At 44.9% G+C, this 16718-nt stretch overlaps 1 protein-coding gene across 4 annotated transcripts in view; it reads right to left on the bottom strand.

Moving 5' to 3' along the window:
- Positions 1-1037, bottom strand: part of AHCTF1 (AT-hook containing transcription factor 1) — a 52834-nt gene extending 51797 nt beyond the window's left edge. Inside the window, exon 1 of one of the 4 annotated variants that reach the window (XM_085219589.1) lies at positions 889-1037. The gene's annotated coding sequence lies outside the window, so the exon portion shown is untranslated. The other 3 variants (XM_085219590.1, XM_085219588.1, XM_085219591.1) reach the window with 3 other exon arrangements.
- Positions 1038-16718: the final 15681 nt, after the last annotated feature.

The raw sequence follows: 16718 nt of genomic DNA, 5'->3' as shown, positions 1-16718 counted from the left end.
CTAGAAAGGAGATATTAGACCCAGAAGACCTACACCATGCTTCTCTGTGCTGGCAGAAGCTTCAGCCTTGGAGTCACTGCTTATGAAGAAATCCAGCACTTTAGCTTAAGTCAGCAACTCAGCAGCGTGATGCGCACCCCGCACACCAACCCAGGGCCGCAAAGCGCTCAGCACCACGCCCGGGAAAGTTGGTGTGGCAAAGAGCAAGGGGACGGTGTAGGCCAGGGAGGGGCTGACCCCCGGCGGCTCACTTCGCCGCCGGTTCTGCTCCTCCACTGCTCCCAACAGGGAGACAACGTCCCACCTTCTCCTAGGAAATCGCACCCGGAGAGAGGGGCGGAGAGCGTGGGAGAGAGAAGAAGAGGAAAAAAAAAAACAAAAGCGAGGGAAGGGGAAAGGAGGGCCGGCCTCTCCCGAGACGCACCGAAAGCGGGAGGCGCGGAGCGGCCCGCACAGGCACTGAAGAGCCCTCGGCCGCCCCCTCAGCCCTCTGCCTCCCGCCGCCCACACGCAGCCCAGGCCGCACCGCCCGCCTCCCGCCGCGGCCGGGCCACGTGCGGCGTGGCCCCGGGGTCACTTACATAATCACATAAGGTCCGCGCCCCGCCGCGGCCTAGCGCCCGGAAAGCGCCCGGTACCCGCCGCCGGGGGGCGGGCAACGCCGCCTCCGCCTCCAACCCGCGCCGCCGCCGCCGCCCGCCCCCTGCCCACCGCGGCCCGTTTTCCCCGTACGTGCCGATGAGGGCGGCGGCATCTCCCGCAGCGGTTACAGCGGCCTCCACCTGCCCCGTTCGGCCCACCCGCCCGCGCCGCCCTCCGTGCCTGCGCAACCGCGCGCGCACCCCACTCGCCTCGGCTCCGCGCCCCTCCCCCGTGCGCAGCACCCACCTCGCTCGCTCACCCACCGCGCCGGGGGCGGGGCGGGACGGAGGTGGTGGGGGGGGGACAGAAATCTCGCGATGACTGCCGCCGCTGTCGCGGGAATTTTCAAATTCGCGGAACAGCGGCCTGGGTGGCGGCCATCTGCGCACTACGTGTCCCGGCGTACCGCTCCGCCGCCACTTCCGCTCCCTGCGCCAGCTTCCTTCCGCCGCGGGGCACGCCGGGAAACGTAGTTCTCCACGTCCATTTTGCCTCGGACACTTGCCGCAACATCGGCTTCTTGGCGTCACGCAAGACGGGCGACCCCACCCACGGCAACACGGCCTGCTGAGTGCGCGCGACAGTTCACCCTCAGCGCTAATGGAGAGTCCGTCATGGAGGCTACACCGAGCCGGGCCCTGGGGGTTGCCCTATCTGTGTGTGCCTCTCTGACCTCCGGACCAACTCAAGCATCCTCCTACTGTCCACAGTCAGCAACGGGAGTTGGGCCTCCGGCTCTGCAAGCTGAGCGTGGAAAGTGAACTCTGTGCTAAGAGCTTTGGCACCTGGCCGTGGACTTGTGCCAGCGCAGCTGTATCAGCAACAGCTGCAGTGTTAGCAACGTCACTGAGAAGTGTAGGTGCAACTGAATTGCAGTGAAACTTGAGCTGGTACCGGGGTATGAGGTGTCTGCAACCCCAGCAGTTCTGCACTGAAGCCCACACTAGAGCAATCTGAATGAGGTTTACGCCCGGAACCATTGCCAGTAACACAAAATGCTCGTGAGAAGGAGACTGTAGTTTTGTAAATAAACATGTTTCCAGGCAGTGCTTGAGTCTCAGTTTCTAGTTTGTTGTGTTCCTTGATTTTACTTGATTAAAGAGTTCTACATGACAAGGAAGCAAAAACAAAATAATTCTAGTGATTGGAGTTATTTAAAAACAGGTTAATTCTAGACATTAGATATGTTTTTAGTCTAAATAAATACCCAAATGACAGCACAAATGGACATTCCTTTCCAGATAGAAACCATGACTATCACGCGCATTTACCACTGAAGTGAAGGCAGATGGAGGTACTTAAAGCTCTTCTTTACAACTATGATGATGCTGCTTGTTTGTGTTGGTTTTCCAAACTGATTTGTGACCTTCTTCCTGTCTACCTTGGACCACAAGCTACATGTCTCCATCACACTGGCAAAAATGCTTATTTACCCTTTCAGATTTCTCCTCTTGGAGGTAGAACATCAGCCACATGAGGAGAGGGAAGTATCTGTACTTATAAAATTGTAGTTCATGACCTTAGATGTTCTGGATGTTGTTTCAGTTAGGACGAGAAGATGATAGTAGATTAATACATCTCTTGAGCAGCACTTTCTGTTCAAAGAATGAACAAACTCCCACTTTCCTGTAGTGAGCAAGAATTAGATGACAGAAGATGTGTTCAAACTCCTTCCCAATTATCAATTGATTCCACAATCCCCACATTTTTCTTAAGGTAGCCAAGAGCAATGTGCTTTGTTCTCTTTTTCATATGGGTTTAGATATCTATCAACCTGCAGAAAGACAGTTTTTAATCAATCTGCACATGCCTGTTTACTATATGATACTACTTTTATACCAGCTACCATTAGGGCTCAGTTTCTTCTACACTTAATAAAAATAAATCCATTAGTCCTCCCAGATTCAACAGAGCCTAATGCAGTCACTAACACACTTAAATGGCAGCCATCTAGATTCTTTTATTCTAGTGTTTTGTTGTCAGAATTTAAGTGAAACTCGTTGAACTCAAGGGAGTGCCTGTAGTATGCTTTTTCATCTGTCAGTTTAAACTGATGGACTAATTATTCTGTTTTCAACTTTAAAAGCAAAAGGCTGGAATTCTGATCTTTGGCATTTTAACAGACTTTTCACTTTCATGTTATTTTTGCTCCGACTCGCATAGTATCCTTCACAAAGGATACAGCACGTTTGAGATCATTTCCATTACATTTTACAAATTGTCTGGAAAATACCAGAGCTATCAAGTGTCACTCTAGCAGTTTGATACCTATCTTTTTGCTCGTATTCCTAAAATACTCTAAAAACAATAAATATGAAAATCGGAATACAAGTCAGTTCTTGCATTCCAGACCTGCTCAATATATACAAAACGGATTTTGAAGAAAATCAGCTAAACTTTGAGATAACTATTTAAACAGAAGAAAACATGTTCAGAAAGTTGACTGAAAAAACAACCAGGTAAGCAGCACTGAATAATCTTACCTGAGATTCCAGTATACTCTTTCAGAACAAAAGCCTCTTGTGAGGTCTCATCTGTTCCCCATCACAGCAAGGACTCCTCAGGAGTTTCTTTAAGGACAGACTTTTATTTGACATAAAATTCAGCAGAAAAAAAAAACTCTGTATGAAACACTTCCACTGAATACTCTCAAAGATGTCTTCGCAACCACCCCAGACATATGATTAGAGTAAGGCTCAAGACACCCACCACTTTCTTCACCTCCTCTTTTCCAGAATAGGAAGCACTTGCTGATTTCCAAAACTGTTCTGGTAACTGCCTCTTCACCCTCCCTCTGTCTGGGCTTTAAAGGGGTAAGATATCTGCAGATTGCCCTTTAATTTTGTTGAGAAAAAATACACAAAAAAATGAAGATGGTCAACATAAATTAAGATTGCACTGTTAGTCACAGAAAGGGTGGAAAGTAAGCATTAAGGAAAAAAGGCAAATCTAATGCTATTCCTTGGAGTGTAGGTATTGTATCATGGTCAAAACATATTTATGTTAAAGTAGGCATCATCAGATATTAATAAACAAATCTGCAATGCTACCAGGAAGTAGCAGGATCACCAAAGGAGTGTCAGATACATTCAATTTCTCACAGCTTCCTATACAGTGAACAGCATACGTTATCCCTAAATTACAGCTGCCTCTCTTAAGGTTAAGACTCCCATTCCTTATGTTGTCATGCAAATGCCAATCGTGTTTCAGTGGTTGCTGTTGCTATTTTTAATATATTAATTTGTAACATGGGTTCTGGATGAGGATCTCACCATGCTAGCATGGAAGTAGCGTGGAATCTTAAGAAGAATTGAGTGATACCCACAAGGATCATCAAGTCCAAATCCTGGCTTCATACAGGATCATCTGTAGAACAGTCTGGCTCCTGACACAGTGCGTGAGCTGGTGTGTAGCCAGATCGGAAGCACAATGAACCAGCAGGACGGTGTTTGCTCAGCACAAGAACCTGACCCTTGTCAAGTTTTTGTGGGTACTGAGAAAAGGGAGAATTTTGCAGGTGTGTTGGTTTTGCAGGTGTGTGCAAACAATTCCTCCCATTGCAGAGCATCACAAAGTCTGTATGGCGATATATGGGAGTGTCCCAAAGTGGTTGTATTATGGGCTGATGGGCGATGGCAAGACTGGCTGTTTGTTCTGTGTGAGAAGCTACACATGAGACAGGTGAAGCTGGGATGAACTACAAAAGATCTTGAAAATGAGGAGCTGCAGCTCTTATTTGATCTCTGGAGAGAAATGCAAAGAAAGGCCTGGCAACACCGGAGGAGTGTCCTTCACAGAAGTGTGATCATGTGCAGGACAAATCTGCATTTGTTGGGGTCAAGAAAGGCACTTCTGTACTTGTAGTAAGCATGGTTTAAAGTGGTAACACAGCTTCCTGTCAAAAGTTTTTGCAGAGAACAAACACTGCAAGGCTTATACACGGTATGAATAAGGACACAGGAGAGGTTTGGAGTTAAAATGTCCCAGCTGTAGAATACTTGACTGTTGACTTGCAGCACTGTAATGAAGTGACTGTTGTAGCCACGCTTGGGTTTGGTAGTGATGCTCACATGGAGACCAGCATCGGGGAGGCCATGTTGAAAGAAGGCCTCAAAGTCCAGCAGCAGCAAAGTTAACTGAGCGTGGGGCAGAGGCTGGGCGAGAGGGCAGCTGCAGGAGGACTCTGGGCTCTTCTGGCCTTCTCTGAAACTCAAGGATAAGGGATGTGCATGGTGGTGGAAAGAAAATGTGGGAAGACTTGTTACTGAGGCAGGGAGGAGTGGAGGCATTTGTAAGCAATGAAGAGGATTAACAGATGCATTCACTGAAATGCTGAGGAGCCACTGGAGGGTGAGAGATTAGAGAGAAAATGAGAGGGAGGCAGTTCAGGAGCTGAGAGAGGGTGGAACCAGGAGCAAGCAGGGGTGGTAGGGACAAAAACATCCAAGAGGGCTAAAAGTCAGTGGCACAGAAAAGTCAGAAGCACAGAATTGCAGGAGATAAGTAGGAGTGGGTGTGGAACAGTGGTGGGAAGCAGGGGTCCAACGTTGAAACACTGGAAGAAAGCAGCAGGATCCTGTGCAAATGAAGAGGGAAGGAAGGGAGGGGGAGAAGCAGCAGCTGAAGCTCTCTGCAAATTGAAATTGTTTGGCCAAGCTTGAAAAGTTAGGCTGCTTGGTCTGTGAGGTTGCATGCAGTTTAAATTGTTCAAAACCTATTGGACAAGCTGTATTTCAAAGGTAATCTTCTTTAGCTAGATCAGTGACTGACAAATCTAATTGCCAGGGCTGTATAGGGAATGAGCAGGTCACCTCTGCGCAGCACCACAGCTCCTGAACAGGGCACAGATCTTTGAGCCTCACGCTGAGACTGGGAGAGCTGGAAAGGAGCGTGAAGGTGGATGTGAGCTGCAAATGTGTGCTCAGTTGTATTTTTTTCAAGCCACTGAGCAAAGCAGACGTTCCCTACAAGCTCTTAGTTGAGTTGCAGTCTGAAATTTTCAGTAATCTTTACCAGAACTAAGCAAATCCTCACATACAGAAGGCTTTGTTTAAAAGTACAGTTCAGACTGTACTTAAAGGTGAAACAAAAAAGAAAATGCTTTGGAACTGTAGACATTATTTCCAAACACAGGATTATCTGTAAACACGGAATGTTCAGAGATGTTATCTAAGCATGTAATTACAAAGAGACAAGTTTATAAACAAGAATTAAATATAATTTAATTCCACCCTTCAGTAATGACATAGGAGAAAACTGTTTTCTCCTGTATGTACCTAATATATCCTCTATTTTTAAAGCTAAATGTTAAAACACCTCAGTGGTACTTCGGTGACATAGCAGACAGGAGTTTGGTTGGCTGAGGAGTATCACTGTGAACTGAGAATGTAATTGTTTCAACTGAGAGTTTCTTGATTTCTTCTCTTTCAGAGATCATAGGATAATATAATCACAGACTCATTAAGGTTGGAAAAGACCTCTCAGATCATCTAGTCCAATCACCAATTTATTCCCACCATGCCCACTAATCATATCCCCCCAGTGCCACATCAACACAGTTCCTGAACATCTCCCGGGATGGTGACCCCACCACCTCCTTGGGCCGCCCATTCCAGTTTCTCACCACTCTTTCTGAGAATAAATTCTAATTCCCAACCCAGACCTCCTCTAGTGCAACATCAAGCCATTACATTTCATCCTATCAACAAGATGAGTCCTAAGATTCATCTTCATTTAACTTTTTAGATTTGGCATGTGAGATTCTACTAATTAGTTCTGTACATTTTATAGATATCTCAACCTTTCATTCTACTATATCTTTCACCGGGAATAAATAGTTTATATTTTTCCTTGAAAATGATACTAACTTAATTGTAAGGCATTACTACCATTGCACATTAAAAACATTAATTAGTGCTTCTGAATATCAAACCTAAGGTGATTAGAAACTTAATGGAGCAAAAGTAGTATCACAGCATCTCTTCTGTTCTCCATCGGAGTGGCAGTAATTTAATATAACGAGAGGCACTCTGGAATTTCTGAGGGAAAGAGGAAATTAAATGGTGACCAGAACTGCAGTTACTAATACATTGTGCAGCCGCTAGAAAAGAGTGTGAAAGAAGTGCCTGCATTTCAGTTCAAGTAGAAAAGCGGATCTTTTGAGATCCAGAAGACTGAGCAGCACGCCATGCAGCGGTCACATTTTGGTGTCCTCTGTGTAAAACATTACCTCCTGACAGCCAGAGGTATTCCCAGCTGCTTCTGGCTGGGTCAGCATTTCCTCTGGATTTGCACTGCACCCAACTCAGCATGGAGAAAGGTGACTCCAGCACATTGCCTGGGGCTCACCCAACTTCCCCACATTTGAGAGAGATTATTGTCTCTAGATTATGGTCTTATCTACCTTTTGCTGTGTGTCAGATGAGGATCTATGTTGGGTGCCCATCAGCCTGTTTTCCTCCAGCTGTACTGACTGATTCATAAGTCTGACTGCCCACCCTTTGGGCCTTATATGACCCCAGCTCCAAGAAATGGCAGGGGTCACCTGGGCTCCCCAGTCACTGAAGCACTGAGGTGGCATGTCATGAAGTTTTGTGGATCCCTCACCACCCAGGGGAGACAGCAGGAATTTCTCATTGGAGTGCCTGGCTCTTTCCTCTGGCATTATAGGGAACCCAGGCAAAGCACAGGGAAAGGCATGTTGCTTGCAGGCAGCCACCAGGTGCTGGGAGGAATCATGCTGGAAGGGATCTCGCTGTTCATGTTGGGTAGCTGCTGTTCTTGCACCCTGCTTAACATGCAGCTAACTACACCTCACTGAAGCAAGAATCTCTCAGACAATCTGTGCTTGTCTGAGACCTTCCAATTACTTGTACTGATCATAAAAGAAAGGCACAGTCACTTCCCAGACTCAGGAGTTTCTAATTATATATCCCAGTACTTACAGAGAAGTTCATGACCTGCGTTCGTTTACACTTTCTTTTATGTCTGCTTCCAGGTTCTTGAAGGTAAAAGTAGATGGTTGCTGAAATAGGTGGTTGCTGAAACATGTCTGAAGGGACTGGCAGATTAAAACAAAGCACGGGTAAGCTGTGCCAGCGCAGCTGCACTGTGTACCAGATAATTTGCAGCATATGTTCCTTTCTTTTCAGCTTACTGTCAGCTGACTGCACAAGAAGTTCCCGAGTTCTCCATCAGCCTTTCACTTCCCCACCACTTAGATAACTGATGTACCATTTGATGTGACGTGAAGATCACGCAACAGAAAGATCCTCAGCTCAGCTGTGGATGTTCACATTGCAGAAGTAGTGCTCAGTTTGTGTTGCTTGAGAAAATTAGCGTTTGGATTTATGGTGTAAACAATGGATTCTCTTATGCACAGGAAAGGAACAGAAGATCCTGCATAGCACATGTGCAGTGTGGCAGAATTAATTGTCCTGCTTAAGCATGAAGGTTCTCGTGCCCTTGGTTTTGCTTGTAAATCCCAATGGCCATTAGTTCCTAAATCAAGCTTTTCCAAACAAGAGAATTTATTTGGATTTGAGGTTGATTTTCTGGTCTCTGTTAGGGCTCCATCAAACCCTCATTATTGCTCACACTAAAACAAAACAAGAATGGGCTTGTGCAAAATAAATACATAAATAAACAAAAAGAAAGTCCTAAAGAGCAAAGTCTTAAAACCTAAAAATCTAACTTGAAGATAGTTTCCTCTTCATTTTTGCTACAGACGGATCTTTACACTCAATTTATGCAGTGGAATAGCTACAGGCAGTACACTGAAGCTGAGAAGTGGACTGCTGTGCTGAGGTGCTGCAAAGCAGCCTGCGGATGTTTTCTCCGATAAACACTCCAATCATTAAGTGGGATTTTGTCCTCTCATTGGCACCAAAGTCACTCTGCTGTCTGCAGTTCATTATCGCAGTGCAAACACAGTATGTGTAAGATTGTTTACACAGTGTTCAAATTTGGAATGCCCTAATTTAGCACAACTTGAGCTGGGAAGAAATCAAGTTGAGATGGCTGGTATTAGGCATTTTCTGGGTGGTTACTGTGTCCGTGTGCAACTTTAGGTCGAAATGCCAAAAAGTGTGAATGAGAAAACTTGCAGCAATCAAATGCAAACTTGTGTAGCAAAAACCTGAATGCTGGAAAATGCAAAAGTAGAAAGAAAATAGATCATGCTGGCTCCTTTTCATAGGGAACATGGTCATATGTTAAGTGACTGTCAAGTAGAGGTTTTTAAAAAGCATGCAACATCCTCCCTCAGCAGACAAAGCAAGCTCTTCTTTGCAGCACAGAGGGGAGCACAGGATATCCATGTTTCCTCAAACTGTCTGCAACAAGCTGATTCCTGAATATGCCTGAGAGTATGAGTAATTTCCCTGTGCAGGTAAGCTTTAATGTCAGTGTACCCAGCTGTGTGAGCAGTGCTGCTGAGTGAGAGCAACAAATAAGTTTGCCAGCACAGCAAGTACAGTGTCTAATTTATTGCTGTGTGGGCTGTCTGGGTAGCTCAGCCCTGCAGGCTTTTATTCTGCCAGATGCCCATCATCTCCTGAGAGGTGCTAACACACCTCATTTGTCAGTGGGTGCTTGATTCCGTGCAGAAAGTGATCAGCACCTTGCTGAGATCTGACCAGCAAGTGCTGAAAAATAGAGGCTATCCATCCTGATGCAGACACAGTGAACACAAAGCTGATGCCCTTGAGAGAGCTACTGTGACCTCTGATGTGAGCAATTTGGAGGAGGAGACATCACTCAGTCTACTGAATCTGCTCATTAGCTGCTGGAACAAAGATTTACTGTGAATAAATTGTCCTTTCAGCTTTTCCCTCTACTATTTGAAATATAGAAAATATGTTTCTGGAAGTGGCGCTTTGGATATTATCCAGGTGCCACCAGCTCTAGTGTCTTCCCAGTTGGCCATCAAGTCGGGGTGATGTCCAGCTGGGCTCCAAGAGAGGTCCTGGAGGTTAGCCCTTATGTTTTGCTCTCCAGGCTGCATTCACCAGTTGGTTTGTGCTGTGCCCAACGCTTGGAGCAACAGACAGAGGCACTGCATCACCTGTGCTGGGCTGTGCTGTGCTCCTTTGCCCAGGCCTCATGGGGGCTGCCCAGGGAGGAGGCTTGTGTGTAACACTGGCTATATAAAAAAAATATCTGACTGCAGGTTTCTGTGTGGTCTCCCCATCCATTCAGCTTATCTGCTGCTGTGGAATGGAGTGCTGAGCCCCTCTTCCTTCTGGATGTACTCGCCTAAAAAAATCAGAGTCAACAAGTTTTATCTTGATGTGCCAGCTAAGATCAGAGTCCTGTTTCGTGAGGCTCCATACAAGGACAGGATTATATTTAGTCTGCCTCACAAAGTGCTTGCAACTTGATGAACTGGAAGAGAAAGAGCTGCAAGAAGTGCCTTGGCAAAATTCCCCCTGCAGCCCAAGTGCAGAGCCTGAAGCATTGACCAGGTATCCCAGTTCCTGCTGTCACATGCTCAAGTAGGCTTGCTCCAAGGTAGGTGGCAGGTGGATCTCTGTCTTTATTGCTAGCAGTGGCTGCTGCCTCTTAAGAAATGTGCTCAGAATGCATACTGATGAATTAAATATGCATTGGAGGAGCAGCCAGCCCCTGGCTGACTAGCACTTTATCCAAGGAACAGCTCTAGCGGCAGCTGCTCTTTCTGGATGATTAACATCACCTTCCTGTAATTTTGCAAAGCTAACAACGTACATGGATCTATCCAAGAGCCAGATGGCATCATTGACTTCTAGTCTAAATTTGCCACTGATTGCAACAGAGAATTCTACCTAAAAACAAGCACTGTGATTTGGCCCTGCCTTTGAAGTAGAAGGATTTTCAAACCCTACGAAACTAATCCAGTATTCTAGTCTCACTTTCTGCATGAGAACAAATCACTGCATTCTACCCAGTCATTTTCACATCAAGATCATGACTTTTGGTGGAATGACAAATGACATTGCTGTATATGCATGCTAGCAGAATTTCTCTCAGCTGAAATTAAATCCCATGGGGGTGGGAGCCCTCCTCCCAAGCCCCCTGCCTTTCTGAGTGAATGTGACCTGACCCAAAGTGGCATGGATTATTTTAGTCCCTTGAATATGTGATAGATCCTAGCTGTTCTGCAGCTTGCACTTCATGTATCAAAATCAACTCCCCATAAAGGAGGATTAGGTTTAGAATTTGCTTTTGGCTGTGTTGCCTGTTAGGTCTGCCAGGAACGAAAAAAAACTATTGTAATCAAGAATCATAACCCGAGAGTGATAAATTTCATCCCTGTCCATGTACTCAGAAGTATGGGCTTAAGGTTTCTGTTGTGGTTAACCTGCTGCATTTTTTATAAGGGAATTCAAAGCCCTTTGTCATAGTCTATCTCCTTTAAGACTATTTTGCACTTAGGTGATCCAAATTGTTTCACCACACCCTGCAGCATTTTTAGGCAGTGCCAAGATGCAACACGATGTACCAGTAAAATAAACCAGGGGACAAAGGTGAGGTCATCAGAAGAAAGAGGAGAGAACAAGGAACAAAATTACAGAGGTTATATACATGTTAAAATCTCACAATTAACCAAGGGAAATCGGAGCCTGGCTGCAAATAACAAAGAAAAATCAGAGCTGAGTGGTCCCCTGTACTGAGAAGATGACTTTCCTGTGATAGATAGTGATGAGGACTGAGTTTGCTCAGTGAAGGTTTAGGCTGCCCTGTGGGGCTACAACAGTAGGGGTTGCTGGTTGTTGCACCACCCAGGCTGCCTTGACAGAGCTCCCACTGAGAAAATTGCACTTGTGCCAGTGACGTTGAAAGTAAAAGTTATGCAAGCTACCAAAATGGTGTGTTTTCATCTATTTCACTTCAAATAAGGAGATGTTGTATTTCTGGACCAAACTGAGCTTGCAAGTGTCTGCCACCAGCAGTTGTGCTGGGGAGCCCAGCCATCGAGTTCAGTTGTCACAAGATGGGCATTTTATTGGCTCTCAATGCATAACAAATAAAAAAAATACATATCGAGAAAGCAACTTGCAGTCAAGGGGGGAAAGAATTGTGGTGGATGACAAAGCAATAGAAAGGATATCATAGGTAATCCAAAACAGCATCCTGCAGAGTGACCAGCACTGATCATTTATTTTGCTTTTGCCTTTCCTTCTAGGTTTGTGAGGTGGATGGTTATGTCTTCAAGCAGCCAGATTGTTCTTTTTCATAGATGAGTGCTCCAACCTTGTGAAGTGAGTTTGATTTCTTGCACAATTTTCACCTTTTTTGTTTGTTTTTTGTTTGTTTGTTTGTTTTTTTATAAGGTTCTGTATGAGATGAGCGTCAAGGAAAAATTACACTTGCCAGAACCAACAGCTGTTAAACTTGTGCTTGGAAAGGAAGAAAGAAAATGTTTTTTTCAATGGCTGCAGATGACTTCTTCTTGCTTTTTGGAACAAGTGAAGCAACAACTGGTAGAGACGTGTTCCTCTACTCCTCTCTCTCACCTCGTGTTATTAGCAACTGTTAATGCAAGTCAAAATAGTAGTCATTTACTGAAAATAAGTAGTTTAACCCAGGAATAGTTAATTCCTTATATGTGTGAAAACATTCTCAGATGGAGAGATACAATTTAGACATGGTTATTTCATTGAAGAAAATGGATTTTTAGGCTTTTTGGCCCAAAACCTGTGCAATATTTAATGTTTGTGGCTATAGCAATAAAATAATCACAATATTTTCACCAAATAATTTGGATGAGAGGTTAGAAGCTCGTAATGTTCACTGTGAGAAACTTTGCATTAAGCAATTGCAGAATTGCAGTTAGTAGGAAACGGTGACTGTCAACATCTCCTCAGACCAAAGGACAAAAACATTACCAAAACACACTTTGTTGTGATTGAGTAATCTTCCTGATGAGGGAAAATGAAAGACAATACTAAATGGATTCAAATCCAGTGTCAAGAGCAGGTCATACGCAGCACTTCATCCCCCTTGGCTGGTCCAGCTCAGAAAATGGGCACTTGGTGAGGTGTTCTTCATTCTGGCTGCCTAAGTCATTCCTTGCCTCTCAGAGGGAAACAGGCCCCAAACAACTTTGCTTTCATCCTTTCCACCCAAGATAAAGTGTCATTACTTCTGTTACCTGCCCTCAACTCAAGTAAGAGGGGTGGAAAACAAATCTATGTCCTGTCTTGGGTGCATAGATTGGGTGCAGGTCTTTGCACTCTTCGACTGGTTTCTTATTACTTCCTGCATTTCCCCCAGCATCAGCCGGGTGGCAGGTTTTCGTACAAAAGGGCTGTCTCCAAGTAACACAGGGAGAACACGTTCCTCACCTCAGGAGAGTAAGCGTACTCTCACAACAGCCTCCCTAGGACAGCTCTGGATGTGGGATGCTACTCTGCTTTCACGAGGATAAATTGCTAAGGCTGAGCAGTTCTCCAAGGCTGAATGAAACCTCCTTAACTTCCCAGCTCAGTTTGAGCAGTGTCATAGGTGGCCACTGCTTCATCCATGCTCATTAGTTATCTCCCTGGCTTGTAGACAGGGGATGTCCATCAATAGCTGTGCCTGCTCATTTGCACCTCTTCTTCTATCTTATTCTCTTGCTCACCGTCATGACTTATAACTGGACTGAAATTTGAGATGTTTTAGGAAAAAAAAATCACACATCAATCACAGGACTGCAATGAATCCCCAGTGCAACATTGGCAAGATAAAAGTAGTTGTAGGATGTGTCAGTCCAGGCACTGTCGACAGACTTTGGTGCCATCTCATAAAGGCGGTGTGATCCTGTGAAGAAGCCTGGAAGATCCTGGGAAGAAGTTTACAGGCAGCAGTGGGAAGCCCTACTAAGAGGTGATGGGATATCAACCCCACAGAGCCAAAGCAAGCACAGGGCTGCCAGCCCAGGGAGAATCTGAAGCAAGGAAGATGGACTTGCCAGTCCAGACCTAGGGAGCACACCATGCATTTCAGAAGACATCAGAACTTTTGTAAGGGAGTGAGAGAGGAAACCCTTCAGTGAGGTGTTTCCTGTGCGACATACAAGAAAAAAGAAAAAAACAACAAACAGTGCAAATGGGATAGAATGGAGCAAGGTTTTGCCAATTCAGGATGCTGAGCCACCTGCTGTAGGAGGAAGGAGTTGGGTTGGCCTCCACCCTCCCGGAAGGGGACTCTCAGCTAGGATGCATCTCTACTTGGGTGTGTGGCTAAACCAGACTGGAATACATTATGTGACAGCAAAAAGAAGGGAAAAGCATAATATGTGCACACTGAGTTTATGCTGATCCTCCTTTTAGATGATGCATGGAGACACTGAGATATAAGGAGAGAGGAAACTCTGAAAATACCTGTGAAATGGCATCTCAGTCAGAAACCAGGGAAAATGGAGAAAAATGAAAAAGAAAGCTTGCCTGAGTTGCTGTGGCTATCAAATGGCTGGATGCTGGGTAGGACCAGTGTTGAAAATTGCTGAATGCAGGCCACTAATGTGTTTGAAGAGAGAAAATAGGGGTGAAACCAGAGCCTTGCTGACATCAGGGACGATCTTGCCATTTGATGTACTGTGAATCATCAGTTGCCAAGCTTGATTCCAGTCGAATGTCATTACCACAGCTCCAGAGCATTAATCTTAGTTTTGGAATAGTCATCACATTTTGCTGTTTACAGCTTTGTCAGTGATACATTAATAACCAGTGGGGCTCTGACTGTATTTCTGGCTGTGAAGCCAAAGTTGAGTCACACATAGGAGGGCTGCCTGCCTGATATAGTGCAGCTAACACCCCTAAAAACATTTCTTGATGTGCAAGGCTGCCAGGACCCAGTTTCACCCCCCTGCACAGGAGGCAGGATTCAGGAGTTCAGTGCTGAAATGCATGCTTCCCAATCTACCAACAAAGGGCTGGCTTTGAATTCCCAGCTGAGGAAGCAGAAGGATTACCTTAGGAGGCTCCGTTGATGCAAGTGTATTTTAAACCAGCTTTTTTATTCCAACTGGTATTTGGTGGTATATTAAAACTGTCTGTTCCATAGGTCTGCTGGAGCTAGCATTCCACATCTCTAGAAATTCACTGCAAACACTCTCTTGGTTTCCTCTATTTTAATGTTTTCAAAGTTTGTGACTGGTGAAAGAGCAGATTTTTGGTTCCTGCAGAGATCTGAAACATGGCCTTTCATGTCAAATGGCAGAGATGCTACTTGGGCCTGGGCAGTTCCCAAATCATCTGCGAGCTGCTGCCTTGCTAGGGAGACTGGAGTCGTTTCTGGAATTTCCATCATAGGAAACAGATACTCTTGGGCTGCAGGCAGGTACCCAGCCATGCCAGGCAAGAGGAGGATGAGGCTTTGCTCTGATGTAGCATCCTGAGATGCAGCAGTTCCATACTAGGGAGGATGAGGATGAGAAGAATTATAGAATCATAGAATCATAGAATCACCAAGGTTGGAAAAGACCTAAAAGATCATCCAGTCCAACCGTTCACCTATTACCAATAGCTCCCACTAAACCATGTCCCTCAACACAACATCCAGTCTTTCCTTGAACACCCCCAGGGTCGATGACTCCACCACCTCCCTGAGCAGTCCATTCCAGTGCCTGAATACCAAAGAGGAGGACAAGAACTCTGCAGAGGTCACCAGAAAGCTGACTTCCCCCTTGCAGAAGTGAAATCAAGCATCATAGGGGCAAGTGGAACCTGTGGCTCACTCCCAAAGGCAGGTGGGCGCAGCACAGGAATGCAGAGAGACCTATTCTGGAGAACTCAAGAGGTGACAGAATAGAGGACATGAGGCTTCCAGGATTATGCTTAGATTTAAATGAGGCCCTATAGTGATTTGCATTACAAAGGATTTTATTAATTAGACAACTGATTAAATGCAAGCAAGTAATCCCTCCGCTGTCAGCAAATGATCCTAATGTTCAGCAGTTGACATGTTTTAGCATTTTTCCTTGCTGGAAAATCTCTTTAATGTACATCTCAACACACCACTTGGATTTCTTATATATCTTCAGAAAAGTACACAATACTCCAATAACCATGTCTCATAAGGATATGCAGCAGGCTGCATCTTGCATTACATCAGTAACTTCTGTCTTCAGCTTAGTTTGGGCCTATTTTGTCAAGTACAACAAAACTTATAAAACAAGAATAAATCCTGGCCCTCAAGACCATTTCCAGAGACTAGCAATAAAACAAACCAAAAAGTATTGAACAACTTGCTTAAGTTCATCAGTGGATCAGTGATATCAAGGGTATAAGAAGACACCTTGAGTCCAAGCCATTAGAACACTCTAATGTGTTCTAATGTACTCCAGATGAGTACTTTTCCTGAAGACAAACATTCAAGGGCCAAAACTGGGGGATTTGCCATTTAAGTAAATATATTATGTAAAATAAGCACTTTAAAACAATAGCAACAAATGCTCTATGTTGCATGGAGCCAGTTTTCTATTGTCTTTTGTGACTTCTCATCTGAAGCATGGACTAAAGCTAGGCAAAGGTTGAAGTGTGTGTGGCACAGAGAGATGGGAATAAGAAATGGCAAGTGCCATTGTTCTCCTCTTTGCCTCCCTGTGAGCAGCGTTTCACTCAGTTTTCCACTGTCAGAATAGATTAAGTATCTAAAGTCTGGTATCAATGAGTGGTGTCTAATCACTTGGGTGCAGAAAATGTGTTTCATGGAGGAAAATGCCAGATATGTGGAAGCCATTTGTGTAGCTTAACACAGTGATATAGTGCATGTTTGCAGAAAGTCAGATTTTGGATACAGCATTTGAACAATACAAAACTAATTAAATCAACAAGAGGCCTGGGGACAAAGGATTCATTTTCCCATCAGCTGCCAGCACAGATGAAGGCTGGTGATCAGCTCTGCATGTGACACGTCTGTCCTGCCGCACTCAGAGCTGTCCTCTGGAAGGTCCTCTCCAAGGGAACAGCACTAAAACTTAATTGTTCCTCAAAGAGAAATGAAAGCTTAAATTTGAATGATGGGAAAAAAAAACAAACAGGAAAAGGTTATTGCAAAAGGAGGAGGAAAGGAATGAGATTCTATTTGAAATGGTTACCGCAGAGGACACT

Source organism: Meleagris gallopavo, chromosome 2, assembly GCF_905368555.1.
Source record: "Meleagris gallopavo chromosome 2, MGAL_WU_HG_1.1, whole genome shotgun sequence".
Taxonomy (NCBI): Eukaryota; Metazoa; Chordata; class Aves; order Galliformes; family Phasianidae; genus Meleagris; species Meleagris gallopavo.
The sequence above is the reverse complement of the archived record's forward strand: the minus strand, read 5'-3'. Positions and strand labels throughout refer to the sequence as shown.